This window comes from Anolis carolinensis, chromosome 2 (assembly GCF_035594765.1).
Source record: "Anolis carolinensis isolate JA03-04 chromosome 2, rAnoCar3.1.pri, whole genome shotgun sequence".
NCBI classification, from domain to species: Eukaryota; Metazoa; Chordata; class Lepidosauria; order Squamata; family Dactyloidae; genus Anolis; species Anolis carolinensis.
The window spans coordinates 117,405,349-117,420,038 of NC_085842.1; positions in this window are offsets into that span (position 1 = coordinate 117,405,349).

The window sequence follows — 14,690 nt, forward strand, 5'->3', positions numbered from 1 at the left end:
TACTTCAGTATGTGTGGGATGTGATGACAAGAAAAAGAAGTCTAAATTGCAGATTTCAAAACTCCCTAAAATGTGCTGCTTTATTAACCAAACTCACATTAATTTAACTGTCCCAGAGCCTTGCAAATGCTTTGTTCTTGTTGCCATGATATGACAGATGTTGTCTCATTCATTAGTAACCTATGGTTAAACTAAAAAGTGAAAAGATAATTTTAACTGCAGTCTAGTATGCACTAGGGCTGGCACTGTCCAGCTGGCTGCCATAGGATCCTTGTGCATTAGGTAGGACTACTGTATTTCTGGTTGGACACATCCCCAAAATCAACGTTTAGAAAAAATACTTTAACTCTCAAGATCATTACTATCCCACAATTCAGCATGTCTACAGACCCCATTGACTGATGGAATCTGGAAGTGGTAATCCAGTGGTTCCTCAACTTGTGGGTCTCCAGGTGTTTTGGCCTACAACTCCCAGAAATCTCAGCCAGTTTAACAGCTGTTAGAATTTCTGGGGGTTGAAGGCCAAAACATCTGGGGATTCACAGGTTGAGAACCACTTCTGTAATCCAAAGCATTGCTTTCTCAAGCTCTGAAGGGTGTATACAAATGTTTTAGAAGAATAAAATAAGATGCTGGTCTTTGATCAGCAAAGTACTAAACTATGACAATTAAAACAGGCTTAATATGTCCCATTTAAGTATACTGCCAGCCTTCTTCAAAGCAACCCAAGGTGGGAGAAGGTTAAGGGAAAAAAAACATTTTTATAATCAAATAAAATAGTCTAAAATTATTTTATGAAATGCAGAGAAGAAACCAGCATGGCGCTCATGGTTGCTCCATCTCTCCATTCCTTGATGAATTTACCAAGCATATGCATTCTGCTAGCTTCCACTCCAGGAAAAAAAATAAAAAACAACAATGAGAAATTTAGCTTTTCTAAAGCATCCACAAATCACAATGAAACTGGAATAAAAGGAATTAAAATGCATATTTCAACTACCTCCACAATATCCTGTGCTTTTCAATGTGGAACAAGTTGTGTAGGAATCTACACCCACATATATGAGCAAACCCATAAAAGCAAAGAAAAATGAAGGTCTATAAGCAATGTCATTTTTCTAAACACCCCTCAAATTACATTGTAAGTTTAATGAAAGCAATTAAATATACATCTATAATAACTAGCTTTCCAAAATTATATGTTATTAGAACAAGAATATAGTTTGTAAAAATATGCATTCTCACATACAAAGACTCACAAATACTTATTGCAATTCTCCCAGTACCAGTCCTTTGGCTGCCAAAATACCTCCCCCCACCTACACATGTGGGAGGGAAGTACCAGCAGGCTTGAAAACAGAATATTCATAAGAGATATGAAACATCTCTGGGGTATGGGGCGCTAAGGGAGCCCAAAATACAACACTGAAGATGCCCAATGAAGACTGGCTATGAGTATAAAATGCTGATTGACCCTTAGCTTAAAAAAAAATGGGAGAGAAGTGGGATGGGTTGGGTTGGATAATATTACCAACAACAGCTGGCAGACCACACATTTCCCGTATGTCCATGAAAACCACTTTAAATGGAGGTTATCTAATGGTTGTTGCCATACTATACAGTTAAAGCTTTTTGCTTCAACTCTAACTACCTTGTCTACATCTCACACAATATAAGGATTTGTTTTGTGGCAGAGTCTATATGCCTGAAAAACCTACAAATCCCAGGATTCCATTAGATGGAACCATGGTGGTTAGAGTAGTATAAATGTGCTATGACTATGTAAGATGAAAGAGACCAAAGGGGCGAAAACATACTTGGGAATTATTTGGGATATAACCTGGATGCCACAAGCCCTTGGCTGTTTCTCTCGGTGGTGCATGTGTCCTCTCCAATGGCTTGCAAATCTTTCTTCAAAAACGTTAGCACTCAATCATCTCACCAAATCCCCAGCAATGGCAGAGCACTGCCAATACAGCTTTTATAGTAAAGACAAGCATTGTGTAGTGGTTTCAGACTTGGATTATGACTCTGTAGATTGGCATTTGATTTCCTCCTCATCCATGGAAACTCTAGAGAGGGTGGTCTAGAAATAAATTGTTGTTGTTGTTGTTGTTGTTGTTGTTGTTGTTATTATTATTATTATTATTATTATTATTATTGTATGACCTTGCGTGAGTCACATGCTACCAGTCTCATAAAATTCTGTTATTAGTTGACTTTAGGGTTGCCAGAAATTGGAAATGACTTTGAAGGCGCACAAGGAAAGCAATGAGGAATAATAGTTTATCTCTGGCTGTGAGTGGGAGACCAAAGTCACCATAGCCCTTATCTGGATTCCTCTTCTTTGCCTTCAAACTAAAAGTCCTTGCTGTTGGGTGGATTTAATTGTTTGACTGATAACCAATTGAGAACAGAATTTTTTTCATAAATCTGGGCATTCTCTCCTCATGGCCATACAGAATATTAACCTGTTGCTTTACATTCAGCGGGATGTGAGGGCAATCTGGCTGCGACATCTGTCACCCCATTGATCGACAGGGTAGATTTGTGTTGTCGAAGGCTTTCATGGCCGGGATCACAGGGTTGTTGTATGTCTTTCGGGCTGTGTGGCCATGTTCCAGAAGCATTCTCTCCTGACGTTTCGCCCACATCTATGGCAGGCATCCTCAGAGGTTGTGAGGTATGGATAAGGGTAGATTTGGCTGATCTGGCTGGCTAGGCGGGTGTCCCCTTCCTCCCTACTGCTCCATGTGCGTCCCTCCCGAAGCTGAGCGCTCGGTGGAAGAGGAAGATGTTCCAGGTATAGAAGGAGTGTACCGAGGTCTCCAGTCTTCGGTTCCAGGTATACGATAGCTTTACATTCAGCAGCTTCGCTCATTGTCTAGTCAACCTCTTTCATCAATATCTTCATTTGATAACACCTCCAACTCAGCCAGCCTACTTAGAATGGCACTACTCCTGCTGACAACTCATCACTTTACCTACCCACCTGGCTATTTTGTGTGAACTCTAGTACAATCTCCCACAAAACCTTTATAATCACTGAAAAGTGGTAATGCAATACAGCAAGGAGGCATACTAGACACCAAGGAGTTCTTTACAATTTCCTGCTTACAATGAGGCAGAAGTCATGCTTTTCCTAGAAATGGCACTGTGTTGGGGATATTTCTCTATCTTGAGCTGCAAAACAGGAACTTGCCTTCTTGCTTCCATGATGTATGTATCTAAAGAATAGGATAAATAATGAAATCCTCAAATTAATAGAGTCCAGGCTACTGAAGTGTTGGTTGGAAGGGGCTTCCATTTACACATCTTCATAGGGGTTGAAGTTTGACAAATAAGCCAAACTGTCACAATTCTACCTCTTTAGTAGCCCTGTTATCTAGGGCAGTGGTTCTCAACCTGGGGTCCTCAGATGTTTTTGGCCTTCAACTCCCAGAAATCCTAACAGCTGGTAAACTGGCTGGGATTTCTGGGAGTTGTAAGCCAAAAACATCTGGGAGCCAAAAACAATGATCTAGGGGTCGAGATGAAAAATGAAAAACACCAAAAAGTGAGTTGTGGATGTGAGAACATATTTCCACCTTGCTCACATGTTTGGGTCTCCTGATTCCAAGATTCCATTGCATATGGATGTAATCGTTAATACACTGCAGAACATTTTTTAATAAATTGTGTATAAGTGGGTTATTATCTAATCAGTTTGTATTTATGCAATGAAAGCTATAGCAAACAGCTGCTCTAATATATCCAGCCTTCAGCACTGAAAGTACTGTTCTTTGTTAATCTGTATCTAATATATTCTCTGTGGCTTCTATTGTCTGAGAAACCAAGGGCAGCAGCAAATAAAAACTGTAATTAAAGGTAGGTGGGTAATTTGGCAACTAGGAAAAAATATGGGTTTCACAGATTACCCATGGGTAGTATTTTAAATAATCATTTTATGAGCCTGACAAAATTTGCCCTGTTAAATATGAAAGTAGCATATAATTGTGAATGTGTCCCTAGATAAGACCTCAAAGAGAAAGGAGAGAATCGTTGCCCCGGGGTCCTTTCACATTAAACAGTTATAGCACTATAATTACACTTTCACTGCTATGGGGCCATTTGATGGAATCTGGATAGTTGCAGTTTAGGCAGAAGAACTTGGAATCCTCAGCCAGAGAGCTCCCCTGGTACCTATGACCAAAATACAAACCCCAGGGTTACATAGAACGCAGCCATAGCAAATATAGACAGTCCACAAGTTATGAACAAGATGGGGGTTAGGTCCCACGTAATGTTTGTTTTGCTGTCTGTGCCCCTGTTCACTTTCTCTCCCTGTGATAACTGGATTTTGAAAAATGTGGTTTGTTGTGGAAACAGGGATTAGTGATAAAGCTTCAGTGAAGCCACCTTTTCCCCATGATCACTCTTTCAGGAGTGAATTTCTCAAAGAGTAGATTTCTCTCACTTTCTATTATCTCAGCTCCATTCGTAGATGTGAGCTATTTGTAAGTCGGATGTTTGTAACTAAGGGTCTGCTTGTATGTTCAAATCATGGAAGTATTATAATGGTTTAATGCAGGGGTCCCCAAACTTTTAAAGCAGAGGGCCGGTCTACAATCCTTCAGATTGTGGAGGGACCGAATTATCATTTGGAAAAAAAACCGAACAAATTCCTGTGCACGCTGCACATGTCTTATTTGTAGTGCAAAACAACAACAATGAAAGAACAATACTATATTTAAAAATGAAAACAAGTGTAACCAACATAAACCTATCAGGATTTCAATGGGAAGTGTGGGCCTGCTTCTGGCCAATGAGATAGTCAAGTTAATTAGGATTGTTGTTGTTGTTGTTGTTGTTGTTGTTGTTGTTGTTGTGTGCCTTCAAGTCATGTCAGACTTTGGCCGAGCCTAAGTCTAAAATTATTTATTCATCTACTACATTTATTTATTACATTTATATCCCACCCTTCTTACCCCAAAGGGGACTATTGTATATTGTATATGTATATACAATATATGATATTATTAGCATAGCACAATATTAGCATTATACATTACTATATTGAACTATACCACTATACTGTAATACTATATGTAATATATAACATATAATTAATATTATTATATGGTATTATTATTAGTACTGTATTATATTGTATAACATTATAATATTTTATCAATATTATATGTATATACAATATATTATTAAAACGGATATAAAAATATATTATAAAACTGAGGGTGGGGGCCAGGTAAATGACCTTGGAGGGCCGCATCCGGCCCCCGGGCCTTAGTTTGGGGACCCCTGGTTTAATGTAAAAAAAAAGACTCTCCCAGAATAAATCCACTTACTTTGGGTGATGACTCTTGTTCTGAGAGGGACAGGGAGACCCACACTTTTCAAGAGGAGCTTTGGAAAGATAGCCACTTTCTTACAGTAGTGGTCCATAGTCCAAATGAAGTGAGGGAGTTCATCTTGTCGCTATGTAGTGATCTATTGACCATTCATACTACAGACTGCAGGTACTAATAATAATAATAATAATAATAATAATAATAATAATAATAATAATAATAATAAAACTTTATTTATACCCCGCCACCATCTCCCCGTGGGGACTCGGGGCGGCTCACAATGTTACAAAAGCAACAGCGCAAATACATAAACAATACACACAGTTTAAAACACAAGAAGATGATGAAACAGAAGTTAAAACAAAGGTTTGTACAACAGTAATAATATCAATAGTAATAATATCAAACAACCACCAATGCAATTCAGTCAACTTCAAAGGTGGGGGAGGGACTATAGCAGCAATATAAGATAAAATCATTAGATTAAAATACCCCAATGAAAGGAACCTAATAACATTCAGAATAGAATTATAATGAGGCTGGTCATCCAATAGCTGTCTCCCCCTTTCCCCCTTGTTTCTTGGAAGGAGGAGAGAAAAGCACATTGTCACTTCCACCATCCCAGGAAAGAGATCTGCTGCCATCCTGTTTACTTGCTACTCCACTGGTGAATTGCTTCCTGTTCTGGCCTCTTGCATTCCCTGCAGAAGCAGGTCTCAAATGCTGTGCAGTTATTGGCTAATAAGCCATAGGACGACTGCAAGGGGCCAAAATCAGAGTAAATCTTGTGACAAGCCTGCCAGGAATAGGATTGTCACCAAAATAAGCAATACCCTTTGCTGGAGCAGCTTCCAAAGTGGCGCAAGGGCAAGAGCTAATCTTTTTGTTTGGGAGATGGAAGATGGAAAATTTGGTACATCGAGAATAAAATAAGAGATCATCCCAGGGAGCAGCCATTATGACAATAATTGGTTGAAGATTATATGATATTATTATGGCAGAAGGGGAAGCTACAGGATGTTGGTTACTCCCAAAATGTCCCCCACTTCAGATTAGGCAGATAATCTTGGTCACTGGCTCTCTGGATTATAAATGCTGCAGCTCAATGCCAGATTGATCAATGGAAAACATATTCTTGATCTGGGACCTGATCCTGGATGAGATGCCAGGCTATGGTGGTTAACTTTTCTTTGGGCACTTCCAGACAGTGCCAAAACCCACACCAACGTGGGTTTAAGTAACGGGTTTGAAGCCACTCAAAGCCCCCCCCCCATTTGCACCCTAAAGCATGAGTTAAAAGGTCCCTGGCTGCCATAATGATTCTCCTAGCATCCTCCTGGTTCAAGAAGATGATACCAGATGAGATAGGAGGGGTAAGGAGAAAAATCCCCCTTCACCCACCCCCTACTGTCTCCTCATGCATCATTTTCTCACATCAGGAGGATGCAGGGATAGGGGTTATGTGTTGCACCCCTAGGCTGCATAGGCACCTTGAAACCACACTGGAGCCCTGGATATAAGCAATCAAGCTATTTACTGATGATTATAAATAAGCACAAGCAAATAAAGTTCAGAGTCAATAGATTGGGTTAAATCCACAAGAGCAGTGTACTTGAAAGTCTATAAGTAAGAGTCCAAAAAAGTCTCTCAAATGTTATAGTCCAAACCTGAACTCGACTTAGTCCCACAAGAAATATCAAGAAGAGCCCAAACAGGATTCAATTCCAAGGCATAAAACTATCTGGAAACCACAGGAAACAAGGCTAGAATGCAGGACCAATCTTCAATATAATCCAAGGTAAACAAGACTAGAGTGCAGGATCAATCTCCAATATAATCCAAGGTATTGGAAATCCACATGGTAAAGTCACAAGAATATTCAACTGAATTTAAAGACAGGAACAAGACAGGAACTTGATTCAAAATCCATGGCTGCAAGGCATACAAGAACATGGAGCAAAGATCTTTCTCTCTTGAATTGCAAAGTTGACACCTTTGCTGTGCAAAGAAAGGACCAGGCATTTAAGGACCAAGGTCTCCCTTCCATGGGAAGACTATTTCTCTCAAGAGAAAACTACTCATTAGCGTGCTTCAAAAGCAGTCGTTTGCTCCTTTGTAAAAGTTTGTGCTCCCTTCTTCCATGAGAGATTGCCTCCCTCCTGTCAAACACATTACCCTCCTCTAAACTAGAATGTCCATCTTTCAGCTGGTGAACTGGCCTTGACTGCGGAGAGGAATGTGGTTCAGAATGCCTGTTTGCAACCATTCTGTCTGTGGTCACAGAATCCACTGGAACAGACTCTGGCTGCATTTTAGGCCCAAAGTCTGTCTGAATGTCAGGCCCAACCTGTGAGTACTCTGGCAAAGCAGGTGCAGGGACAATTATGGGCTGAATGGGCTTAATCTCAGGCTCAAGCTGAACTACAACATTATGGTGGCCAAGGACCTTTTAAAGTATGTAAAGGTAAAGGTAAAGGTTTCCCCTGACGTTAAGTCCAGTCATAACTGACTTTGGGGGTTGGTGCTCATCTCCATTTCTAAGCCGAAGAGCCGGCATTGTCCATATACTTCTCCAGATCATGTGGCCGGCATGACTGCATGGAGCGCCGTTACCTTCCCGCCAGAGCAGTACCTATTGATCTACTCACATTTGCAGGTTTTCGAACTGCTAGGTTGGCAGGAGCTGGGGCTAACAGCAGGCACTCATTCCGCTCCTGGGATTTGAACCCGGGACCTTTCAGTCCGCAAGTTCAGCAGCTCAGCACTTTAACACACTTCACCACCGGGGCTCCCAAGTATGATGTAGTGTTAAATGGGGGCAGGGAGGGAGGGGTGGGGTCCCTCCTGCACCTTTGGGCTCCAGGAACTCAAAAGGGCAGATAGCAGTGGAGACTCACCCTTGGGACTGCAGAAGCAGACCTGGGAGTGAGTCCCCACAGGCCCAATATTGCATTAGACCCAGGCCTTTTAGGAAGTTCCAAATGAATTCATTTTTTACCAGAGGCATTGTTTGTACACCCCTGGTAAAAACTGGGACATGTCCCGGTTTTTGGACTTGTCTGGATGGGCTTTTATCTTTGTTCACCAGGTTCTCTGTACAGTAGCAGGCAAACCTGGGATGGGGAGGAAGAGTGACAGTGTTCTATTGGGATTCCATCTCCCACAGTCTGGTACATTTGAGTGTGTGTTTTTGAATGTGGATGATTGGAACAAAATTTGGGGTTCTCTTGGGATACTGCCCATCCTACTGTTAAATAACCCCCCTTTCTTGAGCTTTCTGAATAGTTCTCAGCAGTGGTGCTGGATTCATCTTGGCTTGCTGTACTGGAGATCTTCAACATTTATGTGGCAAATGATCTATCAGGATGTCATCTGTGACAACCATGAAACTCTCCCATGTAATATCAACGGTCACCCATGCTGCAGGACATACTTTTTTCTCTTCTAAATGGAATGATGATGATCTGTGTGTCATAGAATGATCACTATCTGGTGGGGCTCAGACTCACTGGGACTTGAAGCCTCTGTAGGGGTGCGAGGCCAATTAAGATGTTCCACCTTAGGAGAAAATTTGAACTAGCTGAGATTGACAAGCTGATTATGCTGATTAAAGAAAAATCCCTGACCAATTTTAAGGGGGAAAAAATCAAGAAAAACTTATATATTATTTTTCTACAATAAGTGTTAACTATTTATGCATTAGAGGAGTGTGAATGTATACTGTTATCTAAACTTAGCTATGCTCTCATGTGCCACTAAGACTGACCTTTTGGAATAGTGCAATGAAATTTGATGCCTTGAAGTCTCCCCTACTTGTACAACTTGCTCAAGCCCATCTGAAACTGGTCTTCCATCTACAAGAAGGAGGCAAAGATTTATTTTGAGAAAGGTCAGTACTGACGTTGGTGAGTAGACTAATGTATTACCTTTGCTGCCCAGGCTAGTGAGTTTTTAGCTCTGTTGCTGAATTACAATCAAAATGCTCTCTAGAAATTGGTATGAAGCCAAGCTCGCTGTTTTGCTTCTTGTGCTTGGGCATTAATTTCAGTGTTTTGATTCCTATTCAAGGATTGTCTCATGGTAGGCTGCATGTTTAAATGCTGTTATTCTTCCACACAGCCTCAGTTGAATGTTGTTAACCATCAGTTAACTTTTGGCATATAGGCTACTTCCTATCACTACAATGAAAAGAGGTTCCTGTTGCCAGCTTTCTGATTCTTGTTTCCCGCATTGTGACACAAAGGATCCCCAGGGAATTCTATGGACCAGGAGTGGTCAGAAAATTATGAAGTCAAGCTAATGATGGAAATTACAGTGTTGGGAGAAAGCCTGGTTGGACTTACAGACATTTTGTCACATCTTATTACCACATATTACCACATCTTGCCCTATGATGACATGTCTTTTTCTGCCTCAAGTGACCACTGGAAATTTTTGCAAACCAAAGAAGTAAGTCTGTTCCTGAATCTTTTTAAGTGGCCTGCTCTTTGTGGAAGTGTTTGTAAAGACCAGAAGACTCCTGCAAATATTGAAAATCGATTGGATCTAGTCATTCCTGAATGGAGTTTGTCTCATATATTCAACCTTTCTTGATACCTACTTCCTTCTTCAGCGATTAGCAATGAAGAAAATTGTCCTGGTAGTGTGACGACCTTCTTCAACAATGTCACATACATATCTAGAGATGGCAAACAGGGGAGCAGAAGCGATGGAACATAAGATGCCATCACTTAAGGGACTTTCTTACAAGTCCATGCTCTTTTTAGGGCTTTTGTTCGATTGCTTGGTTAAGTGTACTGATTTCACCATTTTTTCTGGCATCCTTTGAAAATGCCTATGTTATCAAATGCTCATTAAAAAGATCTACAAAGGGGAAGACCAGAAAATCTTACACAGAGCATATTTACACACTTGTGGACCTGATGTGAAATAATATATTGCCAGTAGATCTATTCCTCCTAATTCAATTTGCCTTTGCCCACATTGGCAAATGTGTTATTTTTTTTCTGCTTAGCTACAGATACTCAGGATCTTCGGTCATTCTTTCTGAAGCCTAATTTCTAGATTCTTAAAACACTCTGTTTCTTCTAATAACTTTTCCTTTGCAGTCCTTCCAATATATCAATAGTCTTCCTTGTCAATTGAACACACTCCTATTAAAAAAAACAAACATCATAGATGTTCAATTAGAAGTGCTGCACTGTTTTACATTGCAGAGTAAGACCTAAGCTGTCATACTCAAACAAGGTAAAAGTTGGTAGTAGATCAAACAGAAGAAGCTTCTTTGTAAAATATTTTAAAAGGACATGCAATTGTAGAAATCTTCAATATGTAACTGGGCAACAGATCTGCATTCAAACAATCCAAATCTTGCATCTTAAGTATGCAATGCAAAGTGGTGCTTTGCCAATTTGATTGTCCACTTTCCCAGTTGAGCCAATTAAACTGTTGTGGGATTTCTGGATCCTTGAGAAACTGAGATGCTAAACCACACACTAAAATGTGGACTTCCAGTTCTCATATATCCTAGCCAACCTAGGCAATAAAGGATTAGGGAGCTAAGACTTCATCAGCATCTGCAGGGCCTAACTTAGATTCCCCCCGCTGTAAGTCTATCTACGATTATATCGTGGGCCCAAGGTATCCGTTATGGTTTGGTACTCAGAATAGCTGTGGATGTAATATAGTTGTAAAATGATATCCCTTATAGAAAATTGCTAGCTTTGTGGATTTTCTTTTGTGTGGGGTTTTTTTTTTTGGGGGGGGGGGGGTATTTACAAATAGATGAATCCATAAATACAGAATCCATGGATATAGAGAGACCATTGTATCTATTGCAGATAAAATACATGTTATGGTATCAAGTATAGAATTAATCACATTCTTGCGCAAATGGTTTAATTTTTCCTTCCTTCCTTCCTTCCTTCCTTCCTTCCTTCCTTCCTTCCTTCCTTCCTTCCTTCCTTCCTTCCTTCCTTTTTTGCTATCAACCCAGTTTTGCGAGCTCTGAAAAAGGACATATAGGTTAGCTGTAGCTGCTAATTTTATGGGGACTAGAAATTCCCAACTTTGGATGACTACACAGCAGAACTTTTGAAACTGGCCAGAAACATGTGACATTTATGTGACACAAAAATGTAATGATATATGGGATGCTTTTTCTGGAATGCTTTGATGTGGACGCTAGATTTTCCTCAAGCAGCAGCTCTTCTGACATGCCATTTGACTGCTTGCCAAACTGATACATAACTCCTTTCTTTTGGGTCTTAACGGTGTTTTCTCCCTGCTTGTTATTTGTACTTAACTGAATGGAGACAGAAGAAGGTATAGACCTCAAACAGCTAGCAAACAAAGAACAATAGCATGTGCCATTTCTTCATTTTGCATAAATCTCTAGCATGAGTATACAGTGTTCCCTCACTACTTCATGGTTCGCTTTTCATGGATTCACTGTTTCACGGTATTTCAATAAACACTAAAAGAATATAACCATAAAAATTATGATTTTTCCTTCCTTTTTCTCTGTTTCTCCTTCCTTCCTAAGGAGAAGTTGAAGGGGAAAAAAGGAGGCTGAAACAGCTTTGTGAGATTGTAAACAACACAAATATAGTGCCTCTACTTCGTGGATTTTCACTTTTCGTGGGTGGTCCTGGAATGTAACCCCTGCGATAAATGAGGGAACACTGTATATACCAGGTTTTCTGAATTACAACATTTTTTAGAATATTTCTTATAATGTCTCACTTTTATTACTAATAAAATGTATTAGAAATACCTGATATATAATAAAAACATATATATCAAGTTTTTGCCATATTGGTGGAATCTGAATTTTTATAAATTAGCAGAATCTAGAGGGCCTCAGATTTTCACAGCCTTGTTCTATAGTTGATGACCAGCTATTTTCAAAGACTGGTCTATTTTTAGATTATCTCTTATCTGTTATGCTAGTATTTACAGGTATGGTTTTATTCATTTTTATTTCATATTCTACTTTTTTGTATACTGCCATGGGCCTAAAGGTAAAGTATACAATATTAACACTAATATATATATATTATTTATACATGATGGATTCCATGGCAGACGCAACTTTTTTTTTTTAGAAATCTCATGTGCAGATTTATATTAAAACCCACCACTGCCCCAAGAACTACACAGTTCATGGAACCACCTTGTCCAATTTGCCAATCATTATCTGTGCAGAGAAGTTACTGCTGTTATCACAGCAATTTCTTCAGCTCATTTTAATGAACATCATTAACAAAGATAATCATAGCACTGAATAGTGCATTGGATTTAGTTCCTCTTTCACATAATTCATCTTTTATTTCATACTAACAGAAATGCGCGTTTTGCAAGTCCCTGACCCCTGATGCACTTCCTCCTTCCCTCAATTGTCTCTCTCTTGTCCCCTATTCTTTTCCTTCCTTGCTGACTTTTCTTTCTTTTCATCTCATATTTATCCAGTCTTTCAATTTGTTCAGGCATCCTTCTTACCAAAGCACTTTAGGCAACCTGGCCTCCTTTCTCTGTCAACCACTTGTAGAACTAAGGGGCCCTACAGAAACATTCCCAGGCCTGCTTCCAGCTTTATCATATTTTGGGAGAGTAATTGATATCTCCTCATGTGATTAAAGACATACTGAAGGTTACTACTAATTTCTAATTAACCAATCAATTTTATAAACCAAACAACTCCAGTGTGCACACTCTTGAGTACCCCTTAGTATTTAATGCAAAATTTCTAGTGCCAAAGTTTCACAGTCCTGGACCTATGAGGACCACACCAAGACAATTTTTCTTTCATTATTTTAGATTTGGAGGGAATTCACTGACATCTATTGAAGCTCAGTATTTTCATACTATCAAATGTTCTGTCTGAAGAACAGCGATTGGAGAACCAGCATATATGACACAACTGTTTTTAAGCAATTGCAGTAGCTATCACATGTGTTGGTTCCTGAGCGCTGAAGATCCCAGATCATATTATGAAAGCAGTCCACATCTGTCAAGGGAGACAGAGAGGTAATCAATGCCATGTGGGCATTCCCAAATGGGAAATCTACGCTGTTGAATTTTCCCAGGCTGTAGAGGATACTTTGCTATGAATTATAAGGGCCACATAAGGCTAACATTCTTAGGTCACATTCTCAGCTGGTGTGTGCATCCACTTACTCTACTGGAGAAGTGCCAGTTTCCAATGACCAAGAGTGTATTTATATAGAACAAATGCTGCATATTAAAACCATAGCTGCTAGAAAGCAAGTGCCACTGGATTCAGAAGCACTTATTTCTAAGAAAACATGATTGAGGTTCTGCTTCGTCTGTCTTATTAGTGAGTGACCATGAATGTTCAAAGAATACTTTTTCAAACACATTTTCTATCATGTCAGAACACTTTAAGGAAACAGAAAAAAAATCTTCTTGGAAATTCAATATCTGGAAGAAAGAAAAATAATATTCTGCTTATTTATATTGCTGGCTTATATGCTAAACTAAAAATGAAGGGAAAGAATTATGAAGTCAAGAGAGAGTGAGAGCTCAGTTCTTGTCAGATCATTACACATTCATTATGTAGCATCACTCTATTATGAAAAAATAATTCTAATAGCAGATCAATATGTTCTTAAACTGCATGTCAGTGTTCAGAAATCTGTGTAAAATATCTCTTAAAACAAGTATTGGGAAGCAGCACTGTATCACTTATCCTGGCACCAGGACTCCATGTGGTTTCCCCTCAGTTGATCATATTAAGTAGATTTTAACTCCTCAGAGAAATGTATATCTATGCATGTAAATCCACCCATAAAACTGCTTTTGGAGCATTCATATGTCATTATCAATTATTAAGGGAAGCAAGTATGGATAATTCTAAATTGTATTCCTTGGCCTGAGAAGAAGAAAAAATTATGTTTTCCAGAATCAGAATATTGAATCAAGGGTGTTTCCTAAATGTGCTACTGCATGGAGCCTCCACCACAGTCCGGGGGAGAGAGTTCCACTGCTGAACAGCCCTCACTGTGAGGAAGTTCTTCCTAATGTTCAGGTGGAATCTCCTTTCCTGCAGTTTGAAGCCATTGTTCCGCGTCCTAGTCTGCAGGGCAGCAGAAAACAAGCTTGCTCCCTCCTCCCTATGACTTCCCCTCACATATTTATACATGACTATCATGCCTCCTCTCAGCTTTCTCTTCTGCAGGCTAAACATGCCCAGTTCTTTAAGCCGCTCCTCGTAGGGCTTGTTCTCCAGACCTTTGATCATTTTAGTTGCCCTTCTCTGGACACATTCCAGCTTGTCAACATCTCCCTTCAATTGTGGTGTCCAGAATTGGACACAGGTTT